Below are 20,249 nucleotides of genomic sequence, written 5' to 3' on the forward strand. Positions count from 1 at the left end.
ATATAAGGCGAAGACTTAGAAACTAGGCTACTGTGCCATGCCCTCAGAATCATATTATTCTATATGTTTTCTAAGGCAAAAATAATAAAATTGTGTTTAAATGAATATGAAAAAAAGTGTCTCAAGATCTCTACAGACATGTTTTCATTAAACATTTGAAAGTTGGTTTTCATGGCTGTGTATAAAATGCCTACACCAGAAGATGTTTTCTTCCTTGTCTCTTTTCTTTCTATTCAGACATTAGGTAAATTACCTTCTTCCAATTTCTCAATTCCAAGATCTATTCACTAAACCCTGTGATCATTCTAATGATTGAGAGATAACTGAGTGCTTAACACGAAAAATATTTGAGTCAAGTTCCACTAGTTTGTGCTTTCTTATCAATACCTGTGAAAATCCTTGGCGATTAATAGAGATTGTGCTTTCCCTGCTTACTCTATGGGTTAAGAAACTGTCAGATGAGTGATTCTCTGGCATTTGATAATGCCCATCCTGGGGATAAAACATTTAGAGTACAGGCTGATTTGGGAGACTGGGCAGCTGTTGTTAAAAGACGAGTCTTAGCTGTACCCTTTGCCAGCCTAGATAAATTTTTTGATCTCTGTATGTCTCTTTGAAACACAAAATTCAAGCAGAATGTTGGTATAGTTTTTGGAATGAAGTGACTTCCTTTGGAATCACTTGGAGGTTAAATTTATTTCTCATTTGTCAGTTGTATCTATCAGATTTCTAATCTAAGTTACAAGTAAACTCTCCAAAGCCTTTTTGATAATATCTGATTACATTTTTCTATGATTTTTCTTATCTGTTTGCTAATGTTACAAAACTTATGAAATATAAATATAGGATGACCAATGGAATTTGAACTGTAAATCAACGTTTTCTTTGTTTTAAGTCTAAGTATGTCCCTAATGCAGCATGGAAAATATGTATGAAAAAAATAATTTTTGTTTATCTGAATGAATTCACTTTTGCCAGTTGCATTATATTTTGGCAAGCATATTCTCTTTTATAAATTGTGTCATAGTAGATTGACTTTATTTATAACCTACATTGTTTAACTTGGATATAAAATATATTTAGAAAAATTATTACAATAAAATCAAACTTTATAGAAGCAAAACTAAATTGAGTAAGTATGACTCTAAAATGTATATGCATTGCAACCTTAAAGGTTTAAGTCTAAAGTATAACCACTCTCCTTTTTTCTCCCTAACAAAAAGGAAATAGTTCAAATGCTAAAAAAACATAATAACATTCTTGAAGTGACCTTTCAAATAATTGATCTTGGAGGGTGATTTTATTTTTACAGAATATATAAGTTGAGTTTGCCAAATTATTTTATTTGATGTCTGACTGCCTTTTTTTTTTTCCAAACAAGGACGAATGATAGGGTTTGATAGTAGAATGTGTGTGCCAGACATTCAACACCAGGGAGTCAGGCCTGCCAAAGAAGTAACATTTCTCACAGCTATTTGGTACTGGAATTGTTTCTTCTTAAAAAAAAGCAGCATTTTTAAAGCATTTGTAGTAATAACAAACAAAAATTATCTTCATAGATAGTGAGGCACATAATTAACTTACTTGACAAACTTCATTAGCTTTGAATGCTGCAAAATATGTTTCATATTCTGACAACAACCTTGGAAGATGGGAGTGAGAGCTCAAAGTCTTAGTAAATACTGCCATTCTAAGAAAAAGAGCAATCACGTAAGTGTTTTATTTTGGGAGTATGTTCTTATAGAAGCAGCTAATCAAATGCTTTGCTCACGTTGTTTTGGCAACATTCACAACATAGGAAAACACATCTAGGGCTCAAAGAATGGTTAGGTTTGGAATTCAGTCTTGGATTCTGAAAGAATATCACATGGGAACTGTTGGAACAGAAAGAACACACGGGAGGTATTAGACAATTTTTCAACTCAGACTCCATCTTTTTAAGTGTTCATAATGTGTACTTTCTAAGAGCAACTTTTGGGGGTTTCATATAGATTTTTAATATCAGCTAGCTCCAGAAATGTAGCAGCTTGTTAAAAGGGGAGTAAATATTCAAAATAAATATAGAAAAAATGTGGAGATACAATTTGGAAAGAACATTTGTAAGGTTTATTTATGTCTATTGGAAAGTCCAATGTACAGAGAGGAGAGAGAGCAAGATCTTCCATCCCCTCATTCACAGCCCAAGTGGCCACAACAGGCAGAGCCAAGCTGATCCAAAACCAGGAGCCAAGAGCTTCTTTCACATCTCCCATGTGGGTTCAGGGGCCCAAGGCTTTGGGCTTTCCTGGACCACTTTTCTGGACCGCTATCCCAGGATGCAAGCAAGGAGGTGGAAGGGAAGTGGAGCAGCCGGGATATAAATGGATACCCCCCGTTGCATTTAAGGCAGGATTTTAGCCACCTAGCTACTGCGCCCAGTCCTGAAAAAAACATTTTAAACATTCAAAAAAAAAAAAAAAAAAAGGCGGGAGGAGGGAAGGAAAAAAGCGTTGTCTTATATATCATTGCAAAAAACATATTTAGCTATCTAAATGAAATAAAAACCAGTGTATACAGAAAGGATCATGCATACACACATGCATAGAAATAGAAATCAAATCACCATGCACATGATTAAGGCAAGACAATGCCAAATAGTGAGATGAAGGGAAAAGACCTGCTGTGACTTATCCAACAGAAGTGCGTGTCTTGGAAGCTTGGATGCTAGCATAGCCATTTTGAAAAGTAGTATGAAATCTTTTAAGAGGCTGAGTGTAGAGAGGGATGGATAGGTCTTGTTGAGGACACGACGTTTTGTCAGCATTAAGATGATTCTCACTGACCTAAGCTACTGTCTTATGTGGGTAATAATAACAATAATAATAACAACAAGCACACGGGGCCCAGCGTGATAGTGTAGTGGTTAAAGTCCTTGCCTTGAACGCCCTGGGATCCCATATGAGCGCCGGTTTTAATCCCAGTGGCCCTGCTTCCCGTTCAGCGCTCTGCTGGTGGCCTGGGAAAGCAGTACAGGATGGCCCAAAGCCTTGGGACACTGCACCCGCATGGGAGACCCAGAGGAAGTTCCTGTCTCCTGGCTTCGGACTGCCTCAGCACAGACCCTTGAGGTCACTTGGGGAGTGAACAATTGGATGGCAGATCTTCCTCTCTGTCTCTCCTCCTCTCTGTATGTCTGTCTTTCCAATAAAAATAAATAAAGCTTATTTTAAAAAAAAATAACGCTTGCTCTTTCTCTCCTTCCTGTGTCTTGTTGTACCACGTGATAACTCCTTGTGCAGATGCTTCTGCTATGATGCCATGCACGCGAGATCGTAACTGATGTGGATCAAAAGGGGCAGAGGTCATCCTCATGCTGCAGTGCCCGATGTGGAGAAAAAGTGAGAATCCAAATGTCTTAACGACGATTTCTCCAGTGCAACACGTGTGCCACATATTCTAAAGATAGTTGAACTACGACAACCAATGTTTTGATCAACCTATGGATTGAAACAAAAAGCCTGGAGAAACTGGAGTCCTGGACTTGGAGAGGGGTCGTTGTAAGCACATCAAAACTCTTCTGTGGCTGAAGACATCTGCCCCTGACCCCAGAGTCCCACACAGATCGAGCTCAGCTGCAAGGTTTCCCACCCTGGATACTGGATGCTGGACACAGCAAGTAAGACAACTGATTATAAATATTGTCAGTTAAAATAAAGTCATAAGAATTATACAGCTTGACCTCTGCTTTGGTGGTGAAAAACTGAACACCAGTACCCATTATTTGATTAAAATAATACAGTGGAAGAGCAGAGATCATTTGGGAACATGTATCCACAGACAGAAAGTATTAAGCTAGAAAAGAGAGGAAGAGTCACCAGGAGTGTTGGACTAGTACGGCCACTATAAAAGTCAGTATGGAGAGTGCTCAGACAACTGAAAATGGATCTTCCATATGGCCCAGCATTTCCACTTTGGGGACTATATCCAAAGGAAATGAAATCTGCATGCAAGAAAAGGATCTTTAGTCCTGTTTTCACAGTACCACAGTCCACAATAATAAAGACTTATAACCAAACCAGATGCCTGGCCAAAGAGGAGTGGATAGAGAAAGTGTAGTGTATATGCTCCATGGCATACTACTCAACCACTAAAAAGAATTCAGTTCTACCACTTACAAGCAAATGGTCCCAACTTGAGACCATTATGCTCCGTGAAATGTGCCAATCCCAAATAAATAAATATTGTATGTACTCCCTGATATAAGGCAACCTTCATGCAAAATAAGAGATTAAAAGCCCTTTCAACATACTTTTTGCTACATTTCAGAGAGGTTGATATTTTTGTTTTTATATTCATTCCAAAAAGTTTCTTTTTTTTTTCTTATTAATATCCTCATTGACTCATAGGTCACACAGTAGCATCATTTGCTTCAAGAAGTTTTTGCTTTTTTAAAACTTCTTCAGCAACACAATGTTATTCAGTAGCATGTTATTGAACTTCATGTTGTCCTAAATGTTCTATGTTTCATCCTGTTGTTGATGTTATTTTGTGGCTTTTCCTTTAAGGGGATGAACAGTAACTGTGTAATCGAGATTGTCACACCCAGATGTGAAGATACAATGCATCTCCACTTCCAAATCAAAGATGGACTCCCAATGAAACTGTTGAATGTATCTTAACAATAGGCTGCTGGACTCTGCCCTTGTGCATATCGAAAAATTCAGAATACACTTAAATAGCAGAATGATCAACTTATGACTGATTATGAAGGACTATGTTATTATAATGACATAGGGGAAATCATTTCAAGGGGGGTAAATTTGAGGGGGCAGAAGAGACATTGCAAAGTCTATGGAACTGAATGATAAAATAATAAAATAAATAAATTTAATAAAAAGTGAGATACTTGGAGCCAAAAAATGACTAACTGTGGAATATGGGAGCTTCACTGGAATTTCCATAAACACACTAGAGGAAGAGGACCAAAGGTGGAGCTGCTTGGAACAAAACAAAAATTAGACTGAATTATCAATCTTGTGTTCAGGGAATATGGAAAACTGAGAACTGATACAGGTTTCTTTGCGTATTACTTTAGCAAACTCTTCCGGCAGTACACTAGAGTGGCAGCGATTGGCTGTCAACTAGTAAATCTGATGAGATCAAGACGGGCTGACAGATTTGACTCAGGGAGTTGAGGTGAACTCAGGTTTATTGGCTACCTTTTTGTTTGTTTGTTTATTTGTTTGTTTTTAAGTTTATTTATTTGAGATTCAGAGTTAGGTGGGATAAGGGCTTCCATTCACTTGTACTCTCTGCAAACGTTGGTGTTGCTTCAAGGTCAGAGCCAGGAGCTAAGGGAGGAAAGGCATTCCAGGTCTTTTCCATGGGTGGCAGAAACCCAATCTCTTCAGCAGTCATGACTACCCCCCGCCCACAGGATCTACACTGGCAGGAAGCTTGAGTGGAAAATTAAATCTATGCATCCTACTGTGAGACATCAGCTTCTCATCCAGTGTATTTCCCATTGGTTCTTAAGCTTCTTTACTCATGAACGACTAGAATAAATTGGAAAAAATGTATGTACTCTACATCCAATTCAGTAAATGAGCAGAGTCTCTCTTATAGAAAGTAGATTTGTATATAAAAGGCATTGCATTTGTATCTTTGCCTTCTTCTATTTCTATAATTTGTTTCTTCTAATTATCTTTTTATTAAGATTTTTAAATTTATTTGAAAATCCGACTTAGATGGAGTAAGATAGAGAGATCTGCTATTCTATGTCTCACTCCCCAGGTGGCCCTGTGTTCAGAGGCGAATGGAAAGGATCTTGTCTTGCACAGGCAAGAATTTGTACATGAGATGTAGAGTTGCGCCAAGCAAAAGGCAGGGCTTAATAGACACCACGTAGGGACTCGCAAGATGGCCGACATAGGAAGATGGATGTGAGGGAGCTCACAGACAGAGAGGGATAGAACGCGACAAAAGCGTAAGTGGAGCAGCATAGACCTGCAGGGAGAGGAGCGTGAAGTTACCAGGACAGTGTGGAGCCAAAAAAATCCACAAAATACGGAAGCGCAACCAGGAAAACAAACGAGACAAGGCAGGGAAGACGGTGTTCCGCTCCAGACCTGCTGAGTCACAGCCGCTGGGAGCCGCGCCGGGAGCCGCGCCGGGAGCAGCGCCGGGAGCCGCACGAGACACAGCAGCCACAGAAACCTCCCGCAGCCGCCATACCCGCCACAGACCCTGACCCGCCGCAGCCGCCAGGAGCAGCACCCACGTCCTCACCAGAGGCAGAGGCAGACTGCAAGAACTTGAGGTTTGAGGGAGCTGGGTAGGGGCAGCAGTGGGTCGGAGGCTCCAGGAGTTAACTCTCCAGCGGCAGGCACAGACCCTGAATATCCTTGGTACTCATCTCCCCACCCCTCCACCCCCCCCCCCGGGCGACTCCAGCCTCTGGGGACACAAAGCAAGTGCCTTAAAACTGCCAAAACTGTCTTGGAGTTGACGCACAGTGGTCCTGTGCCCTGAGGAGAAAGGCAGAAGGCACACTGAATACTCCCCCGTGCCTTGCAGACTGGCACACAGCTAGGCGGTACTGACCCACAGGAACCCACACCTCTGGACTGTGCGGACCCGGGTGTGCCTCTGGGCTGGGTGGTCCTGTACAAGCGCTGGGGCGGGCGGTCCCCTGCACTCGGGTGGGCGGTCCCGTGCTGCTGGGGTGGGCGGACCTGCGCAGGAGGCGCTTCTAGAGAGCATCTGGAACAACCCACGCCCTACAGTCCTGTGCTTGGAAAACACACCAGGAGGGCACTGCGGACCCGCGTGCAGGAGGCGTTCCCAGAGAGCGCCTGGAACCTCCACGCCCTGCAGTCCCTGACACTGGGGACACACTGAGAAAGCACCTAGAATCCTCTGCGCCCTGTGTTCCTGCGCAAAGGGGGCGCACACAGAGTGCCTTCATTCCCCCACGTCCTGTGGTCTCATACGTGTAGGGGACAAGCTGAGAGTGCGCTTTGAATCTGCTGGGCCTTGGAAGTGACGCCCTGTGGTCCAGTGTACTGGAGACGCACCAAAAGTGCCTTGAAAATTCCCGCACCCTGCTACTCCACACCTGCACGCTCGGATCTCTACAGGATAGCGCTTGGAGACCCCTCAGCAAGCTGGTGCCTGGGTCTCTCAAAAACAAACACTAGACTAGGGTGAGAATCCAGCAACACCTTGGGCCACAAATATGGGAAGAAATAAGAGAGTTAGTGACGTAGACACAGCTTGTTCCGCCCCAAAAGGCCACCATAAAGCCTGGTCAATCGCAGAGATTACAGATGAAGAAATTGAAGACGTCTCTGATAAGGAGTTCAGAAAAATAATTATAAAACTCTTCAGAGACAATGAAAAGCGATGGGACGAGCTCAAAGATTTTAAAAACCACATAATCACAGAAACAAAATCGCTCAAAAACGAGATCCTAGACTTGAAGAACAAAGTTGAGAGCTTAGCCAACAGAATTACAGCAGCAGAAGACAGGATATCCGACTTGGAAGATTCCCAGAATGAAAACAGGCAGATTATTAACCAACTAGAGTCACAACTACACAAGGCAACCAAGACGATCCAAGAGATGAACGACAACATCAAGAAGTCAAATATCAGAATAATGGGGCTCCCAGAAGGAGTGGAAAGAGAGACAGGCATACAACCAGTACTTGAGGAAATTATGCAGGAGAACTTCCAAAATACCTGGAACATGAACCCAATCCAAATTCAGGAAGGCCAGAGGACTCCCCACAGGGTGGACCCAAAACGATCCTCCCCAAGACACGTGGTAATCAAGCTACCCTCCAATGAATACAAAGAAAGAATCCTAAGGTTAGCACGAACCAAAGAGAAGCTTACATTTAGGGGCAGGACCATCAGAATCACTGCCGACTTCTCAGAACAGACGCTCCAGGCAAGAAGAGAGTGGAACAAAATCTTTCAAGGACTGACAGAGAACAACTGTCAACCAAGAATACTCTACCCAGCAAAGATTTCATTTGTATACGAGAACGAAACTAGATACTTCCACAGCAAAGAGAAATTAGAAGAATATGCCAACACAAAGCCAACTCTACAAAATCTCCTTAGAAATGCGCTACTCCCAAAGAAAAAGGAAGCAAGCCATAAGCAAGGATGGCAATCAGGGAGATCTCAATAAAGTCCATCCACAGAAACGACAATCAATTACCAACAACCTCAAAAACACAGGTATATGTCACGGCAAAATTATAATTTCTCAATATTAACCCTCAACACAAATGGCTTAAATTCATCACTCAAAAGGCACCGATTAGCAGACTGGGTTAAAAATCAGGACCCAACTATATGCTGCTTGCAAGAAACACATCTAACCAGAAGGAACTTCAGGAAACTTAAAGTGAAAGGGTGGAAACAAATATTCCATGCCAATGGACGAGAAAAAAAGGCTGGTGTGGCAGTCCTATTCTCAGATGATACGGACTTCAAAGTAACAAATGTCAAAAAGGATAGGGAAGGGCGCTACATCTTCTTGAAAGGGAGGATCCAACAAGAACCAATCGCCATTCTTAACATTTATGCCCCTAGCCCGGATGCACCCAGCTACGTGAAACAACTACTTTTGGACTTAAAGGGAGACATAGATGAACATACGATAATTCTGGGAGACCTGAACACCCCACTAACACCAATAGATAGATCAACGCAGCAAAAGCTCAACAGAGAAGCCACAGATCTCACACACACAATAGAACAACTGGACCTAGTAGACGTCTATAGAATATTTCATCCTAAGGCCACAGACTACACCTTCTTCTCAGCAGTGCATGGCACCTTCTCCAGGATAGACCACATAATAGGACACAAAGCAAGTTTAACTAATTACAAAAATATCAGAATCGTACCATGTACCTTCTCAGACCATCACAGAGTGAAACTGGAAATCAACAACTCAAAATGTCCCAGGAAACATGTAAACTCCTGGAGGCTGAACAATATGCTATTAAACGAACAATGGGTTAGAGAAGAAATTAAAGACGAGATCAAAAAATTTATGGAAATCAACGAAAACCCAGATACAAAAGTCCAAAACTTATGGGACACCGCCAAAGCAGTGTTGCGTGGTAAGTTTATTGCAATAAGCGCGCACGTCAAAGCCCAAGAAAGGCAACAAATGCAAGAATTAAGGACACACCTCCAGGAACTGGAAAAGCAACAGCAGAAAGACCCCACAAACAAGAGGAAACAAGAAATTATCAAAACAAGACAAGAACTAAATCAGAAAGAAATTAAAAAAACCATTCAGAAAATAAATGAATCAAAAAGCTGGTTCCTTGAGAGGATAAACAAAATAGATACCCCATTGGCCCGATTGACAAAGAAAAAACAAGACAAAGCAAGAATTAGCAACATCAAAGATGAAAAAGGCAACATAACAACAGACGCTACTACCATTAAGGAAATAATTAGAAATTATTACAAAGAACTATACGCCAACAAATCCGATAACCACTTGGAAATGGAAAGATTCCTAGACTCCCACCACTTACCAAAACTAACCCCAGAAGCAACAGAAGACCTGAATAAACCCATTACTGAATCAGAGATAGAATCAGTGATTAAAGAGCTCCCAACAAAGAAAAGCCCAGGCCCAGATGGTTTTACCACAGAATTCTACAAAACATTCCAACCAGAGCTAACCCCAATCCTTTACAAGCTCTTCAAAACAATAGAAAAGGAAGCAACTCTTCCAAACTCATTCTATGAAGCCAATATCACCTTAATCCCCAAACCGAATAGAGAATTAACAGAGAAGGAAAACTACAGACCGATCTCCCTGATGAACATTGACGCTAAGATTCTCAACAAAATCCTAGCCAATAGAATACAAAAAAACATCAGACAGATCATCCACCCAGACCAAGTAGGTTTCATCCAGGGAATGCAGGGATGGTTCAACATAAGAAAATCCATAAATGTGATACATCACATCCAAAAACTGAAAAACAAAAACCATATAATAGTATCAATAGATGCAGAAAAAGCCTTCGACAAAATTCAACACCCCTTCATGTTAAAAACCCTAACCAGGGTGGGGATAGAAGGAACAATCCACAACATAATCAAAGCAATATATGAAAAACCCAATGCCAGCATCATACTAAATGGAGAAAAACTGGATCCCTTCCCACTGAGATCTGGAACAAGACAAGGCTGCCCACTATCACCACTGCTATTCAATATAGTCCTAGAGGTACTTGCAGAAGCCATAAGACAAGACAAAGAAATCAAAGGAATCCAAATTGGAAATGAAGAAGTCAAGCTTTCACTATTCGCAGACGACATGATTCTCTACATAGAAGAACCAAAAAACTCAATACAAAGACTCCTAGAACTCATACGAGAATTTGGCAGAGTGGCAGGATACAAGATAAATGAACAAAAATCAATAGCCATGGTGTATGCAAATGGCCGCAAGATGGAAGAAGATCTAACCAACAAGCTACCATTCAAAATAACAGAGAAAAGCATGAAATATCTGGAAATAAATTTAACCAAAAGCGTACATGACCTTTATGAAGAAAATTACAAAACACTCAAAAATCAAATAGAACAAGACCTCGAAAGATGGAACAACATCCCATGCTCCTGGATAGGCAAAATTAATATCATCAAAATGTCTATACTACCAAAAGCAATATATACATTCAATGCAATCCCAATCAAATTACCCACAGCATTCTTCATCGAACTGGAAAAAATGATACACAGATTCATCTGGAAACACAAAAAACCACGAATAGCCAGAACCACTCTGAAGAACAGGCACTTAACAGGGGGAATCACAGAACCGGATCTATGGACATACTATAGGGCAGTGGTCATCAAAACAGCCTGGTACTGGCACAAAGATAGAGAGGAAGATCAGTGGAGCAGAATAGAAACAACAGATGGAAACCCACACAGATACAGTCAATTAATCTTCGACAAAAAGACAAATGACAATCCAGGCAAATGGGAAGGTCTGTTCAATAAATGCTGTTGGGACAACTGGTTGATAAGCTGCAGAAACAAAAAGATAGACCCACATCTCTCACCATACACCAAGATCGAATCTAAATGGGTAAAAGACCTAAACCTACATCCAGAAACCTTCAAACTTTTGGAAGAAAATGTTGGAAACACACTGCAACACTTAGGGGTAGGCCCTCATTTCCTAAAAAAGACTCCAAATGCAGTAGAAATCGTGACCAAAATAAACAATTGGGACCTCATCAAACTAAGAAGCTTCTGTACAGCTAGAGAAACAATCAATAAAGTAAAAAGGCAACCCACAGAATGGGAGAAGATCTTCGCACACGACATAGGTGATAGAGGGCTGATCTCCAGAATATACAAAGAGCTACAAAACAACCAAAATGTCAAAACAAACAAGCCACTCAAGAAATGGGCACGGGAAATGGGCAAACACTTCACAAAAGAACAAACCCAAATGGCAAACAAGCATATGAAAAAATGCTCAAGTTCCCTGGCAATAAGGGAAATCCAAATGAAGACAACAATGAGGTACCACCTAACTCCAGTAAGGATGGCACACATACATAATACCACTAACACTTGCTGGCGAGGATGTGGGGAAAAGGGAACCCTTCTCCACTGCTGGTGGGAGTGCAGACTTGTACAGCCTCTATGGGAATCAGTTTGGCGAATACTCAAACAACTGAAAATCAACATACCATATGATCCAGCAATAGCACTCCTTGGGATATATCCAAAACATCTTCTACTCAAGAAACCAACATGCACGCCTATGTTCATAGCAGCACAATCTACGATCGCAAAAACCTGGAAGCAGCCAAAATGCCCATCAGTGGAAGACTGGCTAAGAAAGCTATGGTTCATCTACTCCATGGAATACTACTCAGCTATTAAAAAAAATGAAATGCAATTCTTTGTGGACAAATGGGCCCGACTGGAATCCATCATGCTAAGAGAAATGAACCAATCCCAAAAGGTTAAATACCACATGTTTGCCTTAATCTGAGATGAAAAGAGAACAACTTGGAAAACAGTACCTGTATATTGTAATATTAGTGCAATCTAACAACCTGTATCCAATGCAATAAGATAAGGCGATATAATCTATAAACCAACAATTAATGTCAGAATACTTAAGATCTACATCGAAAATCTGTAAAACCTACTATACCCTCAATACGCTATGTTAACCTGTAATGGGGGGAGTGCAGGGAAATCTTTCAGGACCATAAAAAGAGTGAGAAAAAAGTACAATATAGCCTATCAAGATCAAATCTGGTAATTCATAGATAACAGACTCAAAGCGGCACTAAACAACACTAAAACTACTATACCAATGCATGAGGGGGGAATCGGGTGCGATCCTGACAACCTCTTAACAGGAGGTCATGTGCGTGGAGCAGGGGAGCACTCCAGAGTGGAGCAGGTGGTAAGGAGGAAGCTTGGATCCCAACCATGAAGACTCCCAGACCTTCACCACAAACTATTTTTTTTTTTTTTTTTTTAGATTTATTTTATTTTTATTACAAAGTCAGACATACTGAGAGGAGGAGAGACAGAGAGGAAGTGGAGCTGCTGGGATTAGAACCAGCAGCCATATGGGATCAAGGCGAGGACCTTAGCCACTAGGCCACACCGCTGAGCCCACAAACTATTAATACGAGCAACAAGGACTATATCCCAACTGCCAAGGAGGCCACAGGGAATTGGATGCCCTCGGAGGCCGAGTACTCTGAGGTCACCCACCCCCAACCGGAGCTTCCACAGGGGATGGAAGAAGTCCAAACACTATCGTGCAGAAACCAACGTCATCGGAAAGACAACCAGAAGCCCTGAGTGGTCTGCAGAAACAGAAGAACAATAAACGTCCTTCGGGACCAGGGAGGAGAGCTTTCTCTGGTCCGAGCCTGGCTCCACCTCTGGACCCCCCCTCCCTCGCAATGACCATCGGGATCGCTTCGAAAACCCCTCACAGCAAACAAACAATCATACAAACTAAAAAACAAAACAAAACAAAACAAAAAAAAAAACAAAAAAGACAAACCTAAAATAAATAAACAACAGAAAGTAGAACTTGAAATCTGACAGGAAAGAGCTGGCATGGATTGGCTCATGCCTCGCTGGGTGGGTCACAAAGATTAGTTTTACTCCTCACCATGGTGTTGAGGATTTTCCTGCACACCCCCCCCAAAAAAAAAATGTTCTGCACCTAAAATGTTGACATATATCTTGTTAGAGTTACAAGCCAGTCTGGATTATCCTAAAATCTGCCAAGATCAGCAAAATTTTACTTCAACACAACAACTGGCTAAATACTAAGATGAAATGGACACGAAACAGCTGAATGGTGCCTTATGGCCATTTTAAGGTATAGAGCAGCCGGTCCTGTATATGAACTAAATTGAAATGTCAATGAGCTAATCATAGGTTGTGGCTAGGTCTTGTTTTCCTTTTTTTTTTTTTTTTTTTTTTTTATTTATTTTTTTTTCTTTTTAATACACTGGTTACTCAAAACCATGTCAACTCCATAACATTGCAAATTGCTGTTGATGTTATACTGGGACTCTTAATTGACTGTGATGATATTCTGCCAGCTCAAACTTCAGACCAGAAAAGGTCTCCCCAAGAAACTATTCAACCAATCTGGACAATAAGTAGCTGGACTCTATGCTTGGTATATGTTTGCAATGAAAGAATCTTGATTGAATTTGAACTGTAATACTGCATCAAGGTGGAGGAATCCACCGGGGGGAGGGGAGGGGGAGGGAGGTGGGGATACCCAGAGCCTATGAAACTGTCACATAATGCAAAATAATTAACAATAAAAAAAAAATCCTAAAAAAAAAAAAAATAGACACCACGTGTCAGAAAACTGATGGGTTTTTCTCCAGGCAAATTCTGAGAAAGTTGGCATGGTTTCATGAAGCAAATAAAGCTGGCAGACCATTTGGGTGGCTCGGGAAGAGGTGAGAGGTGGGAGCATTGTATGTATTCAGACTGGAGCCTGTAAGAGAGTAGGATTTAGTTCACCTCCTTCCCCTCCTCCCAGGACAATGGGTTTTGAGTGTGAACCAGGTAAAGTCACTCCCGAAGTTTCAGTACTCTGTGCTGTCACACTGGGTAGCCTACCTGGCTCCAGACTGAGCTGGTTCTTCTAGGGTGCCTTCCTTAGGGCTGAGTAACTCTTTGAAGCTGAGCAGAGCATAAAGGATTGGGATCTGGGGGAGATGCTGTTCCTCTTGTAAAATTATCAGATATGAGCAGGCTTTATTTTTTTATTGGAAAGGCAGATGTACAAAGAGGAGGAAAGACAGAGAGGAAGATCTTTCGTCCGATGATGGTTCACTCCCCAAGTGACCTCAATGGCCAGTGCTGCGCTGATCTGAAGCCAGGAGCCAGGAAGCTCTTTTGGATCTCCCACGTGGATGCAGGGTCCCAAGGCTTTGGGCCATCCTCGACTGGTTTCCCAGGCCACAAGCAGGGAGCTAGATGGCAATTAGAGCTGCCGGATTAGAACCGGCGTCCATATGGGATCTGGGTGCATTCAAGGCGCGGACCTTAACCACTACGCTATTGTACTGGGCAAAAACAGGGCTTTGTAGTATCAAACACTGAGCTGCTTCCGCAGTGTGCTCCTCAGCTGCTGTTGACGCTCTGGGTAGGCCCATCTCTGGCACACATAGACTATTTTCTAACTTCTTATCTAACAGCGACAGCCAGAACTGGAGTAGCCCAAGCCAGAATCTAGGAGCTTCATGAGGTTTCCCACATGGGTGGCAGGAGGCCAGCCACTTGTGTCATCTGGTACTTCTTCTAGGCTATTAGCAGGGAGAGGCATAGGAAGTAGAGAAAATGGTACAAATGGGATGTAAGCCAGTGCCATATTTGAAGCCTACATTGTAGGGTTTGATTTTACCTGCTAGGATACTATTCTAACCCCAAATTACTTTAGATTTATCTCTCTTGGTTGTAGCATAAATATTGGAAGTAAATGATCATTTAGCACACTTTCGTAATTAAGGCAGAAGTATCTTGAAAATACATTCTACAAATTAAAATTCCCCACAGAACTGGGGATTCATTACAAAACAAATCAAGTAAACACACAAACAAATGCCATCCCTATGTTTCATGATTTTCACTGAACTTAGTGTTAAAGTAGGAAGATATGAAAGATTTTAATTTAGAGACACAAAGAAAAGACACATAATAAAAATATTTATTTTGTTCACACATTCCTTTAATATAAATACAAAAATTCCTATAATGGCTAATTTTTCCTCTTTTTGAAGAGTTAAAGAAAGGCATTTCAGTATTAATATTGTGTAAAGGGAAAATTGTTGAATTACTCATGTCATAGCTATGAGCCCTATAAACTCAAAGCAGAACTTGGAAAAACAAGTTGTTTCACTTAACACGTTCAAATCAAAACAGCTGAAGTTAAACCTAATACCAGTAAATACATTAAATTCTAAGTGGCACAAAACTCTGTCTACTTACAGAGTCCAAGATGTAAAATTAATTTCAGAATGTATTTTGTTAAAATCATTTATGAAAACAAGTACGACAAACTGAAGCAATAACGTATTTCAACTGAAGTGAGTATAATGTGTCAAAATAAGTCACAGATTAATTTGGGAGTTACCTAATTTAGTTTGTAAGGGTAAATTAATTCTTCCATTTTTGCATTACTTAAGTTTTCAGTATATATCAATTATTCAGTGTACACACACACACACACACACACACACACACACACATAATGATTAATGTGTTCTACCGCTCGGTAGCTTGAATAATTTGCCTTTCAACACCCTTTAAAGTGGAAAATCACTTTTTAATTTCAAAAACCACACAGAGTATAAAAAGATAATTACATGCACCTTTTCACATGATTTCAATCAAGTTTTTAAAATTCCATTAATGAAAGCCATTAAATGAAATAAAACCTCAGCACTTTATTCCCTAGGTAGCACTTTCAAGCTTTGCCCCCAGTTTTCAAATGAACCATTAAGAACTTCACATATCTTAAAGATTTTAATCATTTGATTTATTTCATGCATTGAATTCCCTGCTTGTTACTTTACTTCCTTTCATGATATATCATCTATCATTATTTAAAATAATTTAAACTTACAGAAATAAGCAATCATTTGTGAAGAATTAAGTTTTTCTTCAAGCACATAATACTCTAAACTCTAAACTAGAAAACAATGTGGATGTATTATTGGAATTTTTGGAAGTCATTGATAATTATTCCAAATTAAAAATCGGTGAAAGTATGTATGTAAAAATAGTGAGTCTTTCTAAATCTCTACTACTACTACAATTCTTGGAATATGTTAAGTTTTGAAATTCATTTCATTTTGGCATGTTGCAAAGCATTTGTGTTCATCAGCAAAAAACAAATGATATTCTATCTCTGCATTGAGCTTCAAGTATTGTGTCACCTGACTATGCGTGTGAGAACATATTTGTATTTACGTTTGTAATTTTGATGTGATGTTTGAAATTTAAGTTTGATGTAAGGTATTTAGCATATTTTATTTTGCTGTGCTTCATTTGCTGTTTTTCTGCTAAGTCAATATATTTCACATTAAGTATATAATTAATTTTGGTTATTCTGTGATTTATTTTCACAAGCAGAATGGATTTATTAAAAAGAAATCAATTTGCAGAAGTGGCTAACTGCTAGCGTACATATGGAGGAAGCACGTGACAGATGCCCAGTCCTCCAGCAGGCTGTGGCTTATGCAGCCTAGGGACCATACTCTCTGGACCAGGTATTTGGAAAGGAATGCAGAGGGTGGTATGGAGGACCATACAGAGCCTGGGTTTTACCTGGTTTTTGAAATATAGAGGCAAGAGTACCTGGGAGGGCTGGGATAGTTTTCAGGCAGGGAATTAAAAGGCTGAAGCTCTAACATGACTGAATGGCCTTGTACTATCAACCTTGCTTTCAGGGGTATGGGGCGTTGGATTCTTTCTGACTTTTTTCTGTTGTTATAGAGCATTTATGTGGGGCTGGGTACCTATACTCTGGATCAGTTTGTTGGAAGCACAGCCTTGTGTTGTTCCAGCCTGATGCAGGGGAATGCGGAGGTCACTCACTCCTGTAATAAAATGGGCACGGATTGTACTTGATGGGAAGAGAAGTGCTGTGGCTGTGAGAGTAAAAGAAGGAAAAAGAGACATTGTCCCTTGTGAAAAAGATCTGAGAGTGAGAAATAAGTGATTTTTATTTGTCTTGTCTGCCAAAATTGCCTTTCTGGCTGCTCCTGTTCCAGTTCTTACCAGGAGATCTAATAGGATTAGCAAACCTAAAATGCTCAATCAGAGGGATGGAAAAGAGAGAATGGCCTGGAATACAGGACAAAGGTGAAGACGGGAAACAAGAGCGCGAGTCCCTGCTCAGTTAGAGGGAAGGCAGATGCATGCCCACTTGCATCAGAGAAAGAGCATCCCTATTTTGCTTAGTGTGTAGTCAAAGTATTAAAATTGCTATGAAATTCACCATGCTTCCATATACTTCATATAAATATTTCATGAGACGACTTTACTTTGAGCTTAGCTGTTTTCATTTCCATGAAATTTACCAAGTTAGGGAATTCATTAAAAATTTATAACTTACAAAATTACGAAAGCAAAATTGGCATTTAGGCCTGATTATGAAAACATTTTAATAAACAATCCAAAAATTCAAGTGGACAAATCCCAAATAGCATATCATCTCTCCCTAACACCTTTCACTTTTTTTCTTTAAAGATTTATTGCATTTTTATTGCAGTCAGATATACAAAGAGGAGGAGAGACAAAGAGGAAGATCTGTCTGTTGATTCACTCCCCAGGAGGCCTCAGTGGCCAGTGCTGCACTGATCTAAAGCCAGGAGCCAGGAAGCTCTTTTGGATCTCCCACATGGGTGCAGGGTCACAAGGCTTTGGGGTGTCCTCGACTGCTTTCCCAGACCACAAGCAGGGAGCTGGATGGGAAGTGGGACTGCTGGGGTTAGAACCAGCACCCACATGGGATCCAGGTATGTGCCAGGCAAAGACTTTAGCTGCTAGGCTACTGCACTGGGCCCATCACACCTTTCACTGTTTAGCCCAGTTAAATCATCTCCTGACTACTTTGGGAGTTCCCAGGCAAATGCTGTATCCCATATCTACACCATCACCTAACGTTCTGATACCTTAGACCTAGCCCTTGCTTGCTATCTTTACCTTTCTCATTGTAGAAGAAAATAGAAATGATTAAGTCTCTAAGGGAAAAAGTATATTGGAGAGGCAAAGACATTGCCAATTAATTTGTTGTTCTCCATTTTAAAGTTGAATGCTTCTTGGTCTCTCAACTCCTAGTTGTTTAGTCACTCTGTGTAGCCCTTGTGTATGCCTTTATACAATTTCTTTATACACAGCAGCTCATGAGTACAAACACACACACACACACACACACACACATGTTTGAAACAATAGAGATATGAAACTTTACTGCTGGGATGATAAAATAAATTTTTTTATAATGACTGAAAATAGCAGAGAAATTGCAACAATACTATAGAAGAGGAAATTCAGAAAAACAATGGAAAGAATAAGTAAAAAGAGGTAATACTTTTCTCGAAATTTGGAATCAATATAAGAGATTAAAATAGGAATTCTAGAACTGAAAATTGAATACCAGAAAACAAAAATAGCATTTTAAACTAAAAAAATCAATATGAATGTTGCTATAAAGATGCAGATATTTGATGCTGTTGTTAAATCCCTGCTTAGGAGCTGGAATTGTGACAGAGCTGGCCCCTGTTTCAACTTGGGAGACCTGGCAGAAGATCCTGGCTCCTTGTTCCTGGCCTCGGACCTGCTCAACTCTGGCCAAAGCAGGAATTTGGTAAGGGGACCATCAAATAAAATCTCTGTTTCTGTCTCTATTTCTCTCTTTCCTTTTTGTCTCTCCTTTTCTCTGTGTGTGTAAATCTTACCTCTCAAATGCATTCTTTTTAACTTAATAAATAAAAGACTGCTTGAAATACCAACATCCCATATTGCACTCTCTGGAATTGACTCCAAACTATAGTTTCAATTCCATGTTTGTGTTAATAGCTGCCTGGTAGGCAGCAGATAATGGCTCAGACACTTATGTGCCTGCAAATGATATTGGTGTTCTGGAGTAAGGTCTAGGCTCTTGAATTCTACCTGGTCCAGTCCTTTAGTTTCATGTGTTTGGGGAGTAAACCAGTAGATGAAAAATCTCCCTCTCTATCCCTCTCCACTCTCTCTCTCCTTATTTTTTAAGTAACTAAAAAAGACACAATTTTGAAGAAGTTTATTCATTTTTATTGGAAAGGCAGATTTAGAAAGAGGAGTACAGACAGAAAGATCTTTCATCCACTGATTTACTCCCCAAGTCGCTGCAATTGTCAGAGCTGAGCTGATCTAAAGTCAGGAGCCAGGAGCCAGGAGCTTCCTTCCAGATTTCCACACAGGCTCAGGGTCCCAAGGCTTTGAGCCATCCTTCACTGCTTTCCCAGACCACAAGCCGGGGCATGGATGGGAAGTGGAGCAGCTGGCACAGAAACCAGCACCCATTTGGGATCCCCATGCATGAAAGGTGAGCATGATTTTACCGCTTAGACATGATGCCAGGCCCATAAATAAAAATTTTAAAATAGTTAGGGCAAGAGTCTGAAGAAGCAATAACATTGAGAGGAAATCAAGGAAGTCCAAGTAGAAAACCTTTGTAAGATTATGTTGGAAATGTTCACCATACATCTAATTGGAATGCTGGGACTAAGAGTGCCAGTGGATGTGACAGATACCATATTAAAATAAATAAAGCCTGATACTTTCCTACATTCCAGACACCAGAAAGACAAGTAATCTAACACAAGCAAAGTGAAAAATCTGGAAAGGGAACGGCAATAAAAGCTGCAAATGAAAAGGTAATTGCCCAAAAAAAATGATGGATGTTTTTGATTGGGGTGATTTTACTAGAGACAAAATAGACAAGCCTAACTTGAAGTCCTACTGTAAAGCTATCACCATAATTTATTAGCAATTCTTGCAAGTGGTCTGTGAAACATAGTCAACTAAATAAGTACAGGTACAGAGAAGACAGTAAGAGAACCAGTGAAAAAGTGCATGAAACTATATGTCTTCTTTCCTTTCATGAAAATAGCACTTGAAATTATTTCTCGTGTTTGGAATTCTCACATTTA

The sequence above is a fragment of the Ochotona princeps genome, chromosome 3 (assembly GCF_030435755.1).
Source record: "Ochotona princeps isolate mOchPri1 chromosome 3, mOchPri1.hap1, whole genome shotgun sequence".
Classification (NCBI taxonomy): Eukaryota; Metazoa; Chordata; class Mammalia; order Lagomorpha; family Ochotonidae; genus Ochotona; species Ochotona princeps.